Here is a 19447-nt window from a genome sequence, read left to right on the forward strand (position 1 = left end):
GGGCAGCGGACGTCCTTGCGCCCCGACTCACTGAACGTTTCCACAAGCGGTATCCTGGCCGTCCCGGGGGGTTGGAGAATGGACCTTTGGGGGGGCAGAATGTCGTGGTTCGGTCCTTGGTGGCTTGGGAACCGGACCGAACCCCGCCATCAGAGGCGCCCGCGATCACGGAGGTAGGGCATGGTGATCATAGGCAAGCCGGCAGCTGGGCGCCCCACCCGATCGTTGAGGTGGCAATGGCCGCTAAAGAACCTCAATGTCCCCCTTTTGACAAGGGCCCGGAGATGGCCCTTTGTTCCAGGAAAATGGGCCATCAGGAACCCCGGAAAACCTCGCATATGTGCATGAGTCATGATTGTATCAGCATGTTCCCTCCGCAAGTACTGGGTGGGGCAATACAGCCTAAGGAGGTGGGTTTTGTATAAAAGGGAGCTTCCACCTGGAGTTCGGTGGAAGCTCTTACTCCATACCAGCGGACTCCACGTTGCTGAAATAAAGCTTGTTCCTGTTGTATCGTTCACCAGGCCTGGCGTGACGTTTTCTTCAAAGGGGCACCCTGTTTTTTCAGTTAGCAAGCGGGTCCCCGACAGGACTTAAAAACGACACACTCCTGACAGGTGCTCATCCAATCTCTTCCTAAAACTTCCAACAAATGAGACTCTATCTATTCCAGCATACTCCATCTCCAAACAGCCCTTATAGATCGAAAATGCTTTCTAGTATTTAAGTGGTACCTCCTTTCCTGTAATTTGAGCCCATTGCTCCTCATCCTTGTCTCTAAAGCTGCAGTAAATAAGTTGATCATTTCTTCACCATGTCTACCTTTTAGATATCACATCACTTCTTGCCCCCCTCTTCTTCAAGCTACACTTACCTAACTCTCTCGACCTCTCCTCATGGATTCCAACCCCCCGAAAACATTCCAACTTGTCAATATCCTTCTGGAACTGCAGTGCTCAGAACTGGACATAATATTCCAAATTAAGTCTAAATGATGCAGAATAGAGTGGTATTATAACTTCCCTTGCTCTAGATTCTATGCTCCTAGCTATGCAGCCTAATATCACATTAATCTTCTTAGCTGCCATATCACATTGTTGGCTCATATTCAATTGTCCATCAGAACTCGTCAACTCCATTTCACAAGTACTACTTATCAAGCCAGGTATCCCCCCCCCCAATCATTCAATCATTGGTTGTTGCAGGATATTACCTATAGTGAGATTGTCAACTGTCTAGGGGTGGGGAAATCATATTAATGGGAATTTTGTAGGATTCATGTACCAGGTGATATTATTACTTTCATGCCATGAGGAGTTTGTTACTTTGGGGAATAAACAACCATTGCACATAACCCAGAGATGTTTGCACAGCAAAGGGCTTCCATTGCAAAGAAATCAAATGGCAATCACTATTATGTCCCAATTACAATCACAATAATCCAATTTTTTTGTAAAATTATGATATTTAAAAACAAATAAATGCCATTAAGATGGCTGTGTAGATTCTGGTATCCCATTTTGCTGCCGCTTTGACAAATTATTTGTGTCTCCCTTGTCCTAAAAAGAAATTGGGTTGTAAGTTGTTTATCCTTGACTAAGAAGCTCAGTATACATAGACTATATACATAGATCCAGTTGGTAATTGTTTCATCTACCTTCCTGAATTAAGCATGATCAATTTGTTCCTCAACTCTATAGAACTTTCTGCAACAGCCTCTCTTACTTTCATCTGTTGAGTCATCATGGCTAGGTAGAAACCTTGCAAGCCTAGGTATTACTACTTCAGAATTACAGTCATACACCTTGCAACTAATTTTAGGTTTGCATGAAGCATTACAGACAGTGAAGATTGCAGTAAAAGAGCCTTACATTTTGCAAAGTGATTTTTATTTGCAGTCATTATATTGAGGAAGTTGTAATTTCACAAGCATTACATTTCTTGCCATGCTGGAAAAAAATCTATAATTTTCTATCAAATTCAAGGCAAAGGGTTGTGAGCTGTAGGAACATGGCAGTTTTTTTTTAAGTTCCTTGTTAGATGGTCTTACAGCTGCAGGGCCACAGGCAAGTGTTGTGAGCCCAGGTCCTGTTAGTGAGGACTCCTCAGAGGAAAGACCTTGCTAGGAGCTCCCAGCTTCACCTGAGCCTCAGCTGGATGAGAGCTTAGCACAGCCAGATGGTCAACAGGCAGAGAGCTCTGACCACCAGGAGGGAATGGAGCTACAGACAAACTTACAGGAGGTCCTGATTCTTCTGCCTATCCTCCACTTGTAGCTCCCTGCCTTGTCAACCCACCTGGTTCACCTGAGCCAATGAAGCAATGCCAGTTATGTGATGAAAGATAACTCCAGTCTAAAAGGCACCACCCCATGTTAAAAAAAAAACAGTTGGTGACTGTGGAATAATGTGAGTCATCACAGAGTAACGACTGAAAGGCTGCTGTCACCTTATATAAACTTGCATCTGGGAGGCTAGAGCTGTAGTCCTGTTCCTTTTGCTGACGAGTCCTTGACTCCCTAGAATGAGTTAATACATTCAGTGCATTCTGTATGTTCCTTGGCATTCTGTTTTTAAAATACTGATTCTCTCTGCCTTCTTGTGTCAGCTTGTCTGTGCTTCTTTCCAGCAGGGAGCTGAAACTTGAGGTCAATACAGTAGGTAAAGGAAGCAGCTGGCTTCCCTGGCTCTGGGGAAGATACAGAGTGTGAAAAGGCTGAGGATGGGGCAACTTACCAGCAGCAGGGCCTTTCAGAGAGGCCAGAACCTCTTCTACCTAGCAAGCAGCAAGAGGAGGACAGATAAGCCCCACAATTGACCCTAATTGGGAGAGTACTCTCTCCCTATTGGCAGCACACCCAGGGAGGGCTGACCAGGTAGGGAGTGAGTTGTATGCATTCAATTTTAACGGATTGGCCCTCATTGGGACAATTCTCTCTCCCTATCTGCACACAATTTTAACTGATTGGCTTTCACTGAGACAGTACTCTTCCCCTATCTGCATGCAATTATAGCTGACTAGCCCTTATAAGGACAGTGCTCTCTCTCTATTGACAGCACATCCCAGGGAGGGCCAATCAGGTAGGAAGTGAGTTGTCAACTTGAGCTTTATTATGTTTAGTGATTAAACTGTGATTACAAAGGCCAGTTCTTGGGAAAGGAAACTCGATTTGTTAATCTTTCGTATTTAGATGTAACAATTTATCTTCAGGGAAAGGAATGAGAGACAGGACTCTCCATGAAATTGTCCAACCCCCTTTATACATTCTACCATAAATGATAGTGGCCTAGTACTGAATGCCACAATTAATTAATCAATTGGGCTTGAGTGACCCCTGAATGAACTAATAATGGTCACAGGAAACAGTTTTAAAGGGGGATTAGAAAGATTCATGTAGGACAAGTCTGTCAATGGCTACTAATCATGATGACTCCACATTCAGATGCACCGAGGCTCTGAATCCTGGAGCCGAGAGGCAACATCAGAGTCTTGGCCTCATTGCAAGTTTTAAAAATTATTTTCAATTATATTCTTAATTTTTAAAAATCTGCAGTCTTCTGTGGTGGGACTGGGATCAAATGAAGTTTCGGTATCTGAAAGTCATTAAGACGGACATCAAGACAATGTGGAACTCTCACTCCTTGTTCAATGCAACACTGAACAATTTGGGGAAAGCAGAAAGGAAAGGGCATCAGAGATGGAGGAAGAAGAGTGGACACATATTATACCACCTTAAATATTCCTATAGGTCAGGGGCAGCCAAATGCCCATGCACTCCAAATATCCACGGACTACAATTACCAGCTGACAGGAGCTCATGGTAATTGTAGTCCATAGACATCTGGAGAGCCACAATTTGGCCATCCCCACTATAAGTTCATCCTCCATTTTCTTTGTTTTTTCCCCTGCATCAGTGCTTTTATTAGGCTCATAAAACTGAGTAAGTCACTTGGGTATGGTCCAGGAATGGTGGCCAGCATACTTAGCATTAGTGAGTACAGAATTAGTCTTTCTCCTAGAAATACATGTAGCCTTTGTCTACTTAAAACAAAACAAAAAAAGACAATTGACCCAGATGGGTCCAATGTTGTCCATCCTTGTAAGGATGATACCTGTATCTGGCGGGCCATTGTTGACCTGGTCCTCCATGCAAATAAATTCTTAGTTGTTAAAATGTAAATAGGCATAAATAATGCATCTTTAATGGGAGCATATTCTTTCAGTTTAGGAAAATAAAACTAGAGTCCAGTAGCTCTATAAAGGCTAGGAATTTATTCCAGCATAAAAGTGAAGGCATGATACCGAATTTTATGCCCTTCTCGCCCCTTACATAGTAATGAGCTTAAAATGGAAAAGCCTTTAGTATCTAGATCTGTGGTCAGATCTTTGTCAGTAAGGGCAGGGATGAAGGAGCAAGGCTGACTCTCCTGTTCCAATACATAGAGGACTTTCATAAAGCCCTGTTGTTAAACTCTAAACTCCTCTTTTGACTGACTTGACCACTGGAAGATGTAGGGATGCCAGACACCCCCCCCCCATTTCTTTCTGGCTTTAGGCTTAATAGACATTGACAGTGTCTGCAATTCCAGGTAATTCCATTGTCAGTTTCCATATCCTAACATGCCCAGTTAGATAAAAGAAGCAAGAAAGATAATAAGATGTGTGTGGGGTCAGAGGGAATAGAAAGCAGGCAGACCAGGAATTGTCAGAGCCCATATATTGAACTTGCCATGCTAAGCACCTGAGACCACTGCCTGGAGCAAGTCTGCAGTGCAATCAGGGCAGGAAGGTCACCAACAAAGGCCCAAGAATAAGTCCACATTGTCTCTTTACTCCTAAGGAAAGGAAGAACTGGCAGAGTGATGAATGGTTCCTTCAAGTTTGATAGAGCATGTGCCCAGTGGCTATGACACATTTCAAGGGAAATATCATCTTGAGGTTCTTACCTTTTCCCTGGCAGAAGCTCTGCAAAAGGCAGAACCTGCTACAATGGCTAACTGAATATAGTTGGGAGAAAAAGAGCTCTTGTTTAATTGCTCCTTGTATGCAACTCTTGCCCTGACCTGAATAGCCCAGGTTAGCCCTGCAAGGGTCAGATTTTGGAAGCTAAACAGCATCAATCCTGGACAGTATTTGGAGAAGAGACCACCGAGGAATACCAGGGCTGCTACACAGAGGCAGGCAATGACAAATCACCTTTGAATGTCATTCAAGCAGCTCACGTCCATGACAGCCTTCTTAGGTACAGTTAGATCTCACTCAGATTCAAATTCTGTTTAATCAGCCTTCTGTTAAATTGACCCAGCACCACATTTGAAGCTTCACTTTCACTGCCTTGAACTTTCATTTATTTTCTCTCAAAACTCTCTTGTTCTCACCTTTCCCTTCTTTAAATTCAGTTCTGGTACCCTTATCTTTTTCTTAAATAAAATCTAAACCTTGTTTTGGAAAATATATGGTTATTTTTGTGGCTACTGGCAGCTTAATAGAAGCATTGCTTGCCCACTGTTCAGTGAAAAGATTCCTAAATCACATATTGTTCTCCTTAATTGTTGAGTGTGTCAGTTTTCTAGGCTAGCCAGTTTGCAGAAGCATAAAGATTTTCCCTCTGACATTGAGCTTTAATTGGTTGTGGTTATGTTAGAATCATAGAATCATAGAGCTGGAAGGAACCATACAAGCCATCTAGTCCAACCCCCTGCTCAACGCAGGATCAGCCAAACTCATCCATGATAAGTATCTGTCCAGCTGCTTTTTAAAGTGAGGCAGTTGATTCCACTGTATAACTATGAATTTCCCCCCTCATATCTAGCCAGTACTGTTCTACACATAGTTTAAAGACATTACTGCAGGTCCTATTCTCTGCTGCCAACAGAAACCGCTTACTGTCCTCACTGCACTTGCTCTAGGCGGGTCTGCCCTTGTCCTTGATCTGGAGACTCCAGCTGGTACAAAATGCAGCTGCTAGGGTCTTCACAGGAACACAGGATGTGAAGGGCCCACATCCAACCTGTCCTGAGGCAGCTGCACTGGTTGCCATTTGCTGTCCGGATCAGGTTCAAGGTTTTGGTTCTAACCTTCACACAGGTTGGGACCAACATACCTGAGGAACCACCTATTTCCCTATGCCCCCTGCAGGGCCTTGTGCTCTGCAGGTGACAATTTACTGGTTGATCCCAGCCCCAGGGCCTTTTCAGTCCTCGCCCCGATCTGGTGGAATGAGCTCCCAGGTGAGCTGCGGGCCATTTTGGCATTCCTCAGGGCCTTCAAAACAGAGCTCTTCTGCCAGGTCTATGGTTGAGGTTGGGGCAGTGGGGAAGATCGATGGGGCCCCCCTGGTGTCAAGTAGCAACTTAGGTTATCTTGTCCCTCCTTCCGCTTCCCTCTAGAGGTGGGGGTGGGGGTGTTCCACCATGTTGTCTGATTTACTGTATTTCATGTATTTTGTGTCCATTTTAATGGGGTTTTAAACTGGATGTTTGTAACCCGCCACAAGCCGGTTCTGGAGTGGCAGATAATAGTAATAACAACAACAACAATAACAATAATAAGCAACCTTTCAAATACTTAAAGCCAACACTCATGTCCCCTCTCAACCTCCTCTTCTCCAGGCTGAACATTCCCAAGTCCCTCAGCCTTTCCCCATAGAGCTTGGTCCCCAGGCCCCGGATCAGTTTTGTCACTCTCCTTTGAACCCTCTCAATTTTGTCCAGGTCCCTTTTGAAGTGAGGCCTCCAGAACTGCACACAGCATTCCTGGTGTTGTCTGATCAATGCAATATACAGTGGGATTATGACATTTTGTGATTTTGACGTGGTGCCTCTATTGATACAAACCAAGACTGCATTCACCTTCTTTACCACTGCATCACACTGTTTGCTCGTATTTAGCTTATAGTCCACAAGTATCCCAGGATGCTGTTCACACAAAATGCTACTCAGAAGTGTAGTTGTTTATTTGTTTGTTTAATATTTTAACTTATATACTACCGCTCTCAAAGACTCACGGTGGTTTACAATCCTTATCCAGGGTTCCTCTATATATTTATGAAACAGCCTGGGGAGTAGAACGTGTCCGGCTGTCCAAGTTGGAATAGGGCCCTGCCCCTGCAGCTCCCATCTTCTATCCCTGGACTTTAGCTTCTTTGCTCTCAGATGCACCTTAGTGCCTGGAGCCAGCAAGAGGTAAGGGGAGAAGGCCTTGGGCAAAGTGTTGTGGTGGAAGGCCTGCTAACGAGGGCCTCCCAGCCTACTAAGCAGGGCCTGCTAATGAGGGCCTCTTGGCCTGCTAGGCTAGCACTGCTAACGAGGGACTCCCAGCCTGCTGACTGCCTGCTAAGGAGCTCTGTCCTGGGCCTGCTAACGAGCTGGCCAGCCCCTGCCCACTCCCACTTGATCCGGCTGTGAGCTAAGGCCCAAAGCCACCTTAAGCTGCCTGGCCAGAGGCCAGGGGAGGGGAACCTTTCAAGGCCCATTCTTAGGAACGGGCTTTGAAGCTAGTAAAAGAATAAAACAACAACCCTTAAAATCCCCAGACATAAAAGATAGCAATTCATTAAAAATTAACCCTTTATCTCCTCTCCTGTCCAGCGTGCATTCTTTCATTAGGGGCAAGTGTCCTGATCTCATTGGTTCTAGGGGATCCCCTGATGGGAACTCCAGGACCACAGCCCAGATTCAACTATACGCATGGCCCTGCAGAAAGCTGGTAACTCTGGCAGGGCCCTTAGCTTTTCCAGAAGCTCGTTCCTTAGCCAGTCTGAGCTCCAGCTTTGGCCTCTCTGATGGCTAGGGCCTAAAAACCTGCAGATAGTCTTATTTAGAGGCCTATCCTTCCCGCCATTTCTAGATCATTTCTTTTTTCTTCCTTAGCTCCTCCTGAAGTTTTCTGTTCATCCAAATAGGCTTCTTGTCTACCATGTTTCCATCTTGCTGAAATAGTCATGGCTTGAGCATGCAATAGCTCTTGTTTAAGGACAGCCCACCCATCATTTGCTCCTTTCTCTTCCAGCATTCTTGTCCATCATGTCTCCGAGTTTATTAAAGTATGCCCTATAAATGTCTAACAGACATCTTACTACAAACTTCCTTGGCCCCCCATCTCAAAAGAAATTCTAAGAGGACATGGTCACCCCCTCCCCCCGAGTTAAATGATCTAAACCCAAGTTCATGCATGCCTAAGGATATATGTGAAAGGGAGGACACACGGTTACAAGTTCTAGAGCATGTGATGCAATACAAAATAAACCCAAAGATGCCTCTAAACATGGACAGCCATTCAGTCATCACCAATTAATGAGATCCCATACAATTAGAATCATAGAATCAGAGAACAATAGAGTTGGAAGGGTTCTCCTGGGTCATCTAGTCCACCACCCTGCACTATGTAGGACAGTCACAATCCTATCACTCGTCCACTGTAACCTGCCACCTCCTTAAACCTTCAAAGAATCAGCCTGTCCATCAGATCCATCCATCCTCTCCATCCAGCCTCTGTTAAAAAAATTCCGAAGATGGAGAACCCACCACTTCCCAAGGAAACCTATTCCACTAAAAAAACCGCTCTGTCAGGAACTTCTTCTGGATGTTTAGAGTTACAGTCCAGATTCTTTGCCAGTTAATATCAGGCAGGCTTGGGTTCTACCCATTTGCTGTTTTAGAAATTACTCACCAGTTGTGCCTTATAGAGAACCAAATATTTAACCAGCCAGTGCTGGGATCTAGAGATCAGTAATGAAAGGATCAACAAAGTAGCCATGCCTAATACTTGCCCTTTTGTAAGTCTGCCTCTGCATTATTTCTGCTATTGTGACTATTGCTATGGAGAAGTTAAAGCTATAAACTTGGCCTCTCTTACTAAATGGCAAAAAAAATCCAAAAAGCTAAAAGTGAGGTCAGAATTTCATCTCCAGGTAATACAATAGCCTTAAGTGCCTTCTTCTGAGTCTCTACCCCAACAAGGCTGCATTCTTAAAGCCAAAGGAATATGATTGCCAGGTAGACTGCTTGGACCAGAGCTATTTATCACCATCTGTCAGTGCTCCCTACAAATGGCTGAGGCCCTGCAGAAACGCTGGGTGGGCCTGTCATTGTTGAGCAGTCTGCTCAGCACCCTGATTTATGGCTTTGCTTTTCAGAGCTGCTTGGATTTGCTGAGATGTAAGATTTCACTCTAGATGAAACTTTAGCAAAGAGGAGAAGCAACAACAGCTACTGGAAGGACCCATGGAGTGCTAAGATCCAAACACAACCTTACTTACCCGTGGATAACTCTTCTGAAAAGCAAAAAGCAATCCTAATAAGACAACGTTTTATTTAGGTTTTAAATGCAAAGTATTTTTTGCCACCACCCATCCCAATAAACGTAGAATAAAGAGCATGGTTTCTACACAAATTGGAGCTCTAGCACTTCTCACTTGAGAAAATTAGCATTAATTGGACACAATAAATCAGTGAACTGATCTGGATGGGTAGTAAAGTCAGACACCTGCACTATCATCGCCAAGCTGCAGCCAAAACAGACTGAGCCAGTCTATACTAATCACATGTGAAAAAGTCCCCAACAAGCTAGGGTCTTATCAGCAAAGGGGCTTTTTGTATTTATTGAGGCAATCCCTATTCTTCCTTTCTGCTTTAACAAAGCCCTCTTTAAAAATACATACGCTATACACAGACATGCAAGGTGATATCACAAATCAATGTCTCTCCTTGCACGCTGGCTTAGTACTATATTCTTTTGTGATCTCTGATACAGATGTATATAATAAACTTCTGAATCATTCCCATCTTTGAAGTCACTGAAATACAGCTGGCATCTGGCTTTTGAACCTGATCTTCTGTTCTGGCTTTGGTAAATGCCTGGCATAGAGCAAGGTGCTGGAACTGAGCCTTGGCTATCTTTATGGGAATAGAGGGCAGGAAATCTGGCATGGCTTTCCTGGCTCAATGGACTACAAGCAGCAAGAAAGCAGTAGCAGGGTTTTTATCTCACAGAGGCACCTTCCCTGGGCTGCTTGCTGCAAGGACTTCTGGGGGATTTAGCTAAGGCACACTGAGAAAACTGGCTAGGGAAGAAAAAATACTTCTCTGTCCTGCCTTGCCAGGGGAAAAACTGAATAAGGATGCCATCCAACTGAATACCAGTAACTAAGGGCTAGAGAGAAAAATATAATGTGGTGACTTATAAGACTCAGCTTCCTCAAATGCAGGGACTCCAGTATGGGCCAATTTTAAAGCTCTTTCTAACCCACTACTTTTAAAGCCAATGGGATATATAATACACCGAGAAGAGAATTTTGAGATTTATAATCACTTCTTTTGTATTACATATGAAAGACAATCACATATTTCTCATCTATTCCAACTACTCCTGGGTTTTGTGTTTACCAGGAACTGCTGCCTACTTAGATATAAATGTAGCAGATAGATGGTAGCTAGCTACTGCGGATTAAGCAAAAATGTGGCACTTGGTGGGCTACTTGGAAACTCCAGAGGTCTTTACATTTTGTATTCAGCCAGGTCAGAAGTCTATATTGGGGGGGGGGGACACACACACATGAATTAATGCTTGTCAGGAAAATGAGCTAAAGAGAAGAAGACCACTGAAGTTCTACCCGAGCACCCAAAGGTATTTGGAAGCAGTTATTAAACCAAAGTAGAAGATGAGGTGATTCTTATATGCCACTTTTCTCTACCCAAAGAAGTCTCAAAGTGGCTTACAGTCACCTTCCCTTTCCTCTCTCCACATCAGACACCCTGTGAGGTAGGTGAGGCTGAGAGAGCCCTGATATCACTGCTTGGTCAGAACAGCAAGCCTAAGGTCACCCAGCTGGCTGCATGTGGAGGAGCAGGGAATCAAACCCAACTTGCCAGATTAGAAGTCAGCGCTCCTAACCACTACACCAAGCTGGCTCTATAGGGGTAACTCAGCATATTCATTCAAAATTAGGACCAACTGAATGGAAGTATATCCAGCAGGTCTCTAGAGAGGCAGCATATGAATTTTCCCCAAAGTAAATAAATAGTAGCACTACTAGAGACTTCTGACCAAAACATGAAAAGAATTTATGTATGAGTACCATATCAGGATCATACCAGTTCTGGCTGATACTTTACTTGAATAACGGTGTAGGAGCCTGTAGCCAGCTGAGATGAAAGCAGACTGGGGGGGGGGGGGCTGGCACAATAGGCATCACTCGGTGCCAAGGCATCTGGTGAGAACTGGTGCTTGCATCCCTCACTGACATTAGCACTGACTCCTCCTGATATGCCAGTCAGCCATCATGGGATGGATATGCAATCTGGAAAAAAACAGGAAGAGAATAAAAAGGAGAGAGAATAATATGGACTGATACTGGCACTTGCAAGAAAAAGGACCAGAGAGGAACAACTGGGAAGGAGGAAACAAGAGGCAAGCATCAACAAAGTAAAATCTACTCCTGCTCAAACTTGCTTCTTGGGGAATGAGCGTCTGCTGCCTGCTGAGGCACACAAAGCGGGTGGGTGGCTCTCTCACTCCCCTCCATAACCAAAGTGGCTTTAACAGTACAGAAATAAGCATTCCGCAGGCTGAGAATGAAATGCACACACAGCATGAAAACAAATGCCACTAAAATAATTACAGGTTGCAAGGAATCAATCAGAGCTGCGTAAATAGCCCACAGGAAGGCATCAGACACACTTGTCTTCAGCTTTGCATGGTTAGAGCTCAATATTTCCCCAGTCCCTCCAGAGTTTTCAGTGAGGTACAGACACTTGCTAAATGCCCCCTCCCCTGATTTATACATGGCCTTGGAGAGATCACAGCACACATGTGCATAGTTGCTGATTTTGCAACAGCTTGCAGCATGTCAAGCAGTACTCTGCCAGAGCCAAGCCCAGGTGTCCCAGCAAGACAACTGATAAGTGTTGAACTTTGACTGTTGGAGGAATCTATGGTGGAGTACCCATGATAGGCAAGGAAACTCAGGGCCATTCCGCGCCCCGAAAATGTAGTGAAAGGGTTACCACTTGCAGATTCCTTTTTAAAAATGTTTTACATGACATCGTCAGCATTCAGTGTTCCAGCAGCAAACCTGCAGCTACATCCTCCATTTTAAAGCGATAGTTGTTGAATCGCATAAAGTGGATTCCCCAACCACTAGCAAAATCGCTGTGCGTAACCAAAGTGGCCAGAAGTAGCGTGATCCAGTGCCCACCCACATGCCCGCCTCTCTTTCCCTTCTCCCTGGAATGGGGCTTTTATTATTTTTTTTGTAGCAAGTTGCGTGAAACAACGAATAAGTGTTGGTCCATAGAGGCAAAACAAAAAAAATTTCCACCCACCAGTTGGCACACAAAGCATGCCTCTCAAACCCTCCCCCTTCTGTTCATCTTCAAGTGTCAAACTTTCAAAATGGGCTGGCTAAACTATGCATCTATGATTATATGCATAGACATAGCAATGATGTTGTACTTTTTAAAAAAAAGATAGCTTTCCCTTTAAATCTAGGAGAAAGCTGATTGGCTGGCTGTCATGATTGACAGGCATGGGGAGACTTGCTGGTATTGCAGCCATTTTAATCAGCCATGTGGAGTACCTGGAAGTTTCAGAGAGCAGGAGAAAAATGCGAGAGAGCGAGGAGGTGAGAAATGGCAGGGCACACACTTTTTATAGCATTAAGTAATTGTGGTTGCTTAACACTATGTTTTTAGATGTGCAGAATGGCCCTGAATTTCAGTGTCTACGGTTCTCTAGAAGCATGTTTTGAACGTTTTAAAGTCTAGGGGGGGGGACGACTTGAAAGTATAAGCAAGTGTCTCCTTACTTTGGAGTACTTTTCAAAGAAAACCCCCCACTAGTACATGAATATTGACCATTCCACTGAAATGTGTTATATTTACATATTTTAAAATGTCTATTTCTTAAGATAGTGTGCTTTGATACAAGCATATTTCAAAGACAAACAGGAATCTTTTTTTTTCTCCAAAGCACTGTTATTACCATCAAAAAATACGTCTTCTCTTTCCACTGATATACTTTTTTCAAGCAACCACCATGACTACTAGAGTTGCCAGCTCTGGGTTATGAAATACCTCAGTGGACCTCAGTGGAGTATAATGCTATGGAGTCCACCCTCCAAAGCAGCCATTTTCTCCAAATGAACTGATCTCTCTTGACTGGAGATGAGTTATAATTCCAGCAGATCCCCTGGTGTGATCATTCATCTGGGAACATTCCTGAATTGTTGGGAGATGAGATGTTTCTATGAGCTGGAAAGACTGGGAATTTCCGCACCCTTTAAAAATAGTGAAATACTTACCTTTTGGTGTTGTTATATTCCGGCCCCTCCATATGATATTGCCAACATGCAGTGTCTGGGAAGTAAATGGCTGGCTACATTCTCCATTTTAAAATGCTAGCTGGCAAATCCCAAAAAGTGGATTCACCAACCTATGTAGTGCTAGCTAATGGAGAGCAACCAGCAGCCCACCAGCCAAAGAAAGATATGGAGGTTCAAATGCATGAAAGGCGCCTGCCTCATCCCGCCCTCACTTCCATCCCCCTCTCCCAGGGACAGGAACAGTTTTTTTTTAAATGTCTCATATCTTGGAGCATGTCAAGCAACAAATAAGTGGACAAGCACGCAGGCGATGGCAGAAAGATATTTTTTCCAAATGTAGCACAAAGCATGCCTCTCTAAAGCTCCTGCCATCTCCCCCCTAGCCTCCCCAGAGAAAGTTCTTCTCCTGTCCTGCCCGGCCCCTGCCCCTGGAATTATCTCCTTTGAAGAAGTCTCCCTGTCAGATCACATGGGGGAGGCGGGCGCTCTCTCCTCCCTCCCTCCCTCCCCTCCCTCTCTCTCTTGGAGAAGACAGAGAGCTGAGAGGCACCTGGGGGAGGGCAGGGTAGGGGGCCCCTAAGCCCACGGCAAGAGCCAGCCAGCCAGCCAGCACGAGAGGCCCCCAGGCAGGCATCCTGGCCACCCACAGCAAGGGAACCCCGTGGAGGCAGCAGCAGCAAGCCCTCACTGGGGAGCATCTGTGTGTTTGCCGGGGGAGGGGGGCAGCGGCAGCCATGCAGGTGCACAGACTGGCAGAATAGGGTGTGTGTGTGGGGGGGGGGGGAACCTACATGTGCAGCCATGAATGTTGCTAAGGTCAACACTTTCTCAGTATAAGTGTAGTTAACTTAGGGCAACTGGCTGTTCAAATGTATACATTTAAGAAAAAAGTAGTGGACATTGGTGGACCTTTAAATCATGGAGAAAAGGGGCTGGCTACCTGGCTTGATTGACAGGTGGAAGAGAGTTGTGTGTAAAGTGCATTGCTCTCTTCCCACCATTTCCAGCAGCACTTGTGGAGGAGGAGAAGCCTGAAATGGCAGCAGAGAAGAGCGAGTCAGCAAAAGGGTGAGGAGGGGGCAGGTCTGGACAGAATACTGCCTTGCATTTCTAAATTTCTTTTAGCTGAGTCTGACATTCAGTATTCAGGCAACTAATTCTTAGAGGCACACTGCAAGATGTAAGAGGGAAGAATCACTGAAGTATTGAAAATGTTATGGCTTGCAAACTTCATTACAAAACACATTGAGTGAGCAAGACAGAAACTATTTTCCAAGATGTTTCTTCTTTTGCATTCATAAATCCCAATGAATAACAGCTCTGCTCATTCTTCTTCCAGCTGCATTGCAACCTAAACCATTAGGCCATCATCCCAAACTTTCTTATGCCATGTGATGTACCAATTGCTCTTTTTAATTTATTGAGGCTGTGCTTACAGCTCTTTTATGTTCCTGTGGCATGATTTACAATGGATCAGGCAGTCTATTGTTTGCCATGAAGTAACCAGGAGATGCCAAAGAAAATGGACCATATAAAGCCCTTAATTAAATAGGATATTGCAATAGATTTGTCCGGCTAGATTTTTCTCTTGTAAAGTCCGGTGATAGGTTTTCCACATCCAGCCTGACAACCAGCAGGAGGTGTGGGCATTATGGGGGTCATATTGTCAGTGATACCATGATGTCACTTCCAGGAAAAATCCAGAAAGAACATCATACCTCTCTAGGAATTGCCAGAAATTCTATGGTATGAATTCCATTCTTTCCTTGATGTGAGCTTGTAACTTCCATGCATCAGTTATGGAAGTGATTAGGTCACACCAGTTTTTACTGGCCTGGTCATCCTCAGATACATACATTACTTGCTTTGAGCTGAATAACTGAAGTACAGGTAAACATGAAAAGGATGGACCCCCAAAATTCACTGTATTCCTGCCTTTCCACTTTTCATAGAATCATAGAATCATAGAGTTGGAAGGGGCCATACAGGCCATCTAGTCCAACCCCCTGCTCAACGCAGAATCAGCCCAAAGCATCCTAAAGCTTCCAAGAAAAGTGTGAATCCAACCTTTGCCTGAAGACTGCCAGTGAGGGGGAGATCACCACCTCCTTAGGCAGCCTATTCCACTGCTGATCTACTCTGACTGTGAATTTTTATTTCCTGATATCTAGCCTATATTGTTGTACTTGTAGTTTAAACCCATTACTGCGTGTCCTTTGTAGCCAATGGGAACAGCATCCTTTCCTCCTCCAAATGACAGCCTCTCGACAACCTCTCTGTCCATGTCAACCTGCCACCCAGACACTAACCTTTGGCTACGGCCATCTCTAGATGTGCCTAAACACTTTGACCTGTGGGAAAAAAACAGATGTAAAATAGGCACTAAGCCTTTCTGCTTTCTCTGCATCTTCCGTTAGAGTTTGTCCATCCGCACCCAACAGTGGGCCTAATTGCCTCCTTTACTTTACGTTTGCTCCTCACTGAGAAAACATAACTGAAAAATCTTTTCTTGTTACAGTGGGCTTCCCTGGCCAATCTTAGCTCTCAGCTTTGGCCTTTCTGATGATTAATCTACAGTGCCTAGTAACCTGTAGGTACTCTTGTTTAGAGCTCTGTCCTTCCCTCCATTTCCTGAACATTTCCCTTTTCTTTCTTAGTTCCTCTTGAAGTTCTCTGTTCATCCAAATAGGCTTCTTAGAGCTCCTGCAGTGTTTTCGTGTTTCTGGGATAGTCATTGATTGAGCATGCAATAGCTCTTGTTTGAGTAGTGCCAACCTTCACAAGCTCCCTTCCCTTCCAGCATTCTCGTCCATGGTATGACACTCAACATGTCTCTGAGTTTATTAAAGTTTCCCCTTCGAAAATCCAACGTCCGCATCTGGCTACAAGCTTCCTTGCTTCCCCATCTCAAAAGGAATTCTATGAGGACATGGTCACTTTCCCCTGGGGTCCCCACCTCCTTCACCTCATCCACCTCATCCTCCTTCACCTCATCCACCAACTCTTGCCTGTTGGTCAGTATTAAGTCCAGTATGGCTGAACCTCTTGTGGGTTCATGTACCATTTGATAAATGAAATTGTCAGCCAGGCAGGTCAGAAAGTTGCTGACAATTTCATTTATCAAATGGTTGTGGGAGTGCTAATGAACACACAGACAGTGGAGGGGGAGGGGAGTGGGGCAATACCTGCAGAGACAATTGTAGCTAGCACATACACCAGTCAATCAAATGAAAATAGGGGAGGTGTGGCTGAGTGGGGTAAAAGCCAAAGGGCAGGCTACCAGAAGTATGTAAAATCCAAGCTGGATGACATGAGCCTGTGTGTTTGGCTCCTCCCAGCCATTTTTGTGGGGAGATCATACTCTGGACTCCAGGACTTCATATTTATCAAACCTGCATTCATTGTGCTAGACCAGTGGTTCTCAACCTGAGAGTTGGGATCCCTTTGGGGGTCGAATTACTCTTTCATAGGGGTTGCAGCAGGGCAAACAAATAGGCTGGGGGGTGTGCCATCCACACAACAGCCTTGAGGGGTAGATCGAGATAGAGCGTTCATCTGTCTGGAGCTGTGGAAAAGAGCAAGATCAGCACAGTGGGATAAGAGGCAGAACTGAACTGAGAAACCCCAGGGGAAAAAAACAATGTATATACAATCATGAACAATGGATCTTCACACCATTGGTCAGTTTTGGTTACATTTCTGTGAAAGAACACTTGCATAATTTTATGGTTGGGGGTCACCACAACACGAGGAACTGTATTAAAGGGTCGCAGCATTAGGAAGGTTGAGAATCCCCATGCTAGACCTTAAGACAAAACCATACAGTATTGATCTGTGTGGCTAGGTCCATATTGGATTGGGAAGAAAAGGCCACATGTTATGAGCTGGTTCTCTTCATACGACTGTTTCCTTTGGCTCTGTAGCTAGGGGGTTGTTCTGTGAGTGGGTTTTAGGCTGCTTCTTTCTCTCCCCTTTCTTTTTGCACCAAAAATCATTCTTGCTGATGGCCCACCTAAAAGGTGGGAATGTTGCCCTGGTGAGGGTAGTTCAGCATCATGGATAGATGAATGAATAGATTAGGGATGTCATGTTAGAAGTGTCATTGGGCCTAAGGAAATTATTTTTTATTCCTGTGTGCAGGTGACATCACAGAAATGTTCACCATTTGCTACATTGATTAGTGACTACTGTGTATACTTAATGGTATTATTAGTAAGCAGTGCTGTGATTAGTGGGTACAGTTGCCACACACAGTGCTGGAATGCTGTTGATGTTGCTATTAGCTCCTGCTTCTACTGCTATTTTTGTAAGTTTGACTTTGTTCTTTAAAGTGTCAGTATGGCCCATTATGCACGGAGTGGAAAGTCTGCATTCGGGGTGGAATGGCGGCGGCTAAAATCACCAATTATGCACACTGCAGGCGGCAACCGGGTGCAAAGTCAATGTATGCCGCCGAAAAAAACCACATTAGCGAGATGCGGAAGAAAGTGGAGCTTCCTGGGACCAGGGCGCAACCAGAAGTGGCTCCGGAGTATCTGCGTGCATAATCGGATACTCTGGGTTTTGCCGCCGTTGTGTTCCGTCCCGTGCATTTGCTTCGCTTCTTCCTCCTCCTTGTTCTCCATGCCACCGTTTCAGCGGCCGTGCATAATAGGCCTATGAGAGGTCCATAGGCTTCCTGTGAAAGATCATTAATAGAGATAAGAAACTTCCGCAGTACCATTCCAAGCTTTCCCCCATTTTGTTTCCCTTATTTCCAGGCAGTTGTCAAAAGAAGAAGAGGATAGCTCAACTCTTCCCTTGCTGCATAGGCTTGCCCTGACCAAGGCCCTGTTGTCGCCTGGGGCAAAAAAGGGACTGTGGATATATCTGTGCTCCGTTGCTTCCGGGCAATGGAAGGCCTGAGTCAGGCCTGAATCGGAGATTCCTTTCACTTCTAATATTCACCTCTTAAATGGTTTCCCTGTACAATCAATATGTTAAGCAGAAGCTGTAGCACATTGAAAATAAGGGAAAGAACTTCTAGACAATTGGAACCCAGTTTGTGGACCCTGTTTTGTCTTGAGACAGATGGTGATCTTGTGTAAACAATGTGCTTATGTTATACTACCTGAGATTCTTTTATCTAACTTTGCACTGCATGTTAGAATAGGATTAGCGAAGATAAATTGCTAGGAAGAGTATATGTTTTATATTTGCTGAATATTATTTCTACTATCTCCTGGCAAAATCTAGTGAGTGGTATAAAGTGTCCAAGTTTCTCAGATTGTTCCTAAAACCAATTTTCTTTTTCTTTCTTTCCCTTCCTGCAAGCAGGTATGAATAGCTGTGACACATTCACATTATTTTACAATTGCACCCCCCTTTTCTTCTAGAATAACCTTCGCAAAGATGAGAAGAAAGTTCCCTTGCTTTTAACATTTAGAAAAAGCTGCAAAACTGAGCTGTTAAAAAAAAACATATATGGCACTGCTGTGGTGGTTGGAGTATAGTAGAGGGTATAGTGAATGGAGACATTGTTATTAATACTACCCTTTAAAGTTGTTGGGCAAATTATGTTTCATCATGTTTTACATGTCTTGAGCCTCTATCAGTATTGAGGAATTTGCCCTTGGACAACCTCTCATTGCTTGTGGGTTTTAGTGCTGCTTCCACATGACGTCGACAGCAATCCAGAACTCTCCAGTGGGTGGTGCAAGTTTCCATTTCCCTTCCTTGACCAGGTTGATTTGGCCAATAACCTCAAGGCTAGACTGTTATAAAGTTCTCTACATGGGTCTTCCCTCAAAGACAAACCAGAAACTCCAGATAGCCGAAGGCTTTTACAGGTTGAATCAACTGGCTGCTGTGGGTTTTCTAAGCTGTGGTCTGCTAGTTTTAGTCCCTAATGTTTCAGTAGTAACTGTGGTTGGAATCTTCATGGAATTGTTGAGTTCAATACTTTAATAAATGAATAATGGCTATAGTTTATTGCACTTTTTGTTGTAAGCATTTCTTGTTTTTACTTTGTTGTTTTCCAATTTCTTTAATATTTTTTTTGCATTTTTATGTCATGTCTTATACAGTTTCTATTGCCATGCCAAATTTGGTAATCTACCTTGAGTCTCAGAGAGAAAGGCATACTAT

General features: G+C 44.3%; 1 long non-coding RNA gene across 2 annotated transcripts in view; it reads right to left on the bottom strand.

The window, feature by feature from the left end:
* LOC143836013 (uncharacterized) overlaps positions 1 to 19447 on the bottom strand; it is a 150202-nt gene that overhangs the window by 69496 nt on the left and 61259 nt on the right. For both annotated transcript variants that reach the window (XR_013230456.1, XR_013230455.1), the window contains exon 2: positions 11094 to 11299. This is a non-coding gene — a long non-coding RNA (uncharacterized LOC143836013). The remainder of the gene's footprint in view (positions 1 to 11093; positions 11300 to 19447) is intronic.

This window comes from Paroedura picta, chromosome 4 (genome assembly GCF_049243985.1).
Source record: "Paroedura picta isolate Pp20150507F chromosome 4, Ppicta_v3.0, whole genome shotgun sequence".
Classification (NCBI taxonomy): Eukaryota; Metazoa; Chordata; class Lepidosauria; order Squamata; family Gekkonidae; genus Paroedura; species Paroedura picta.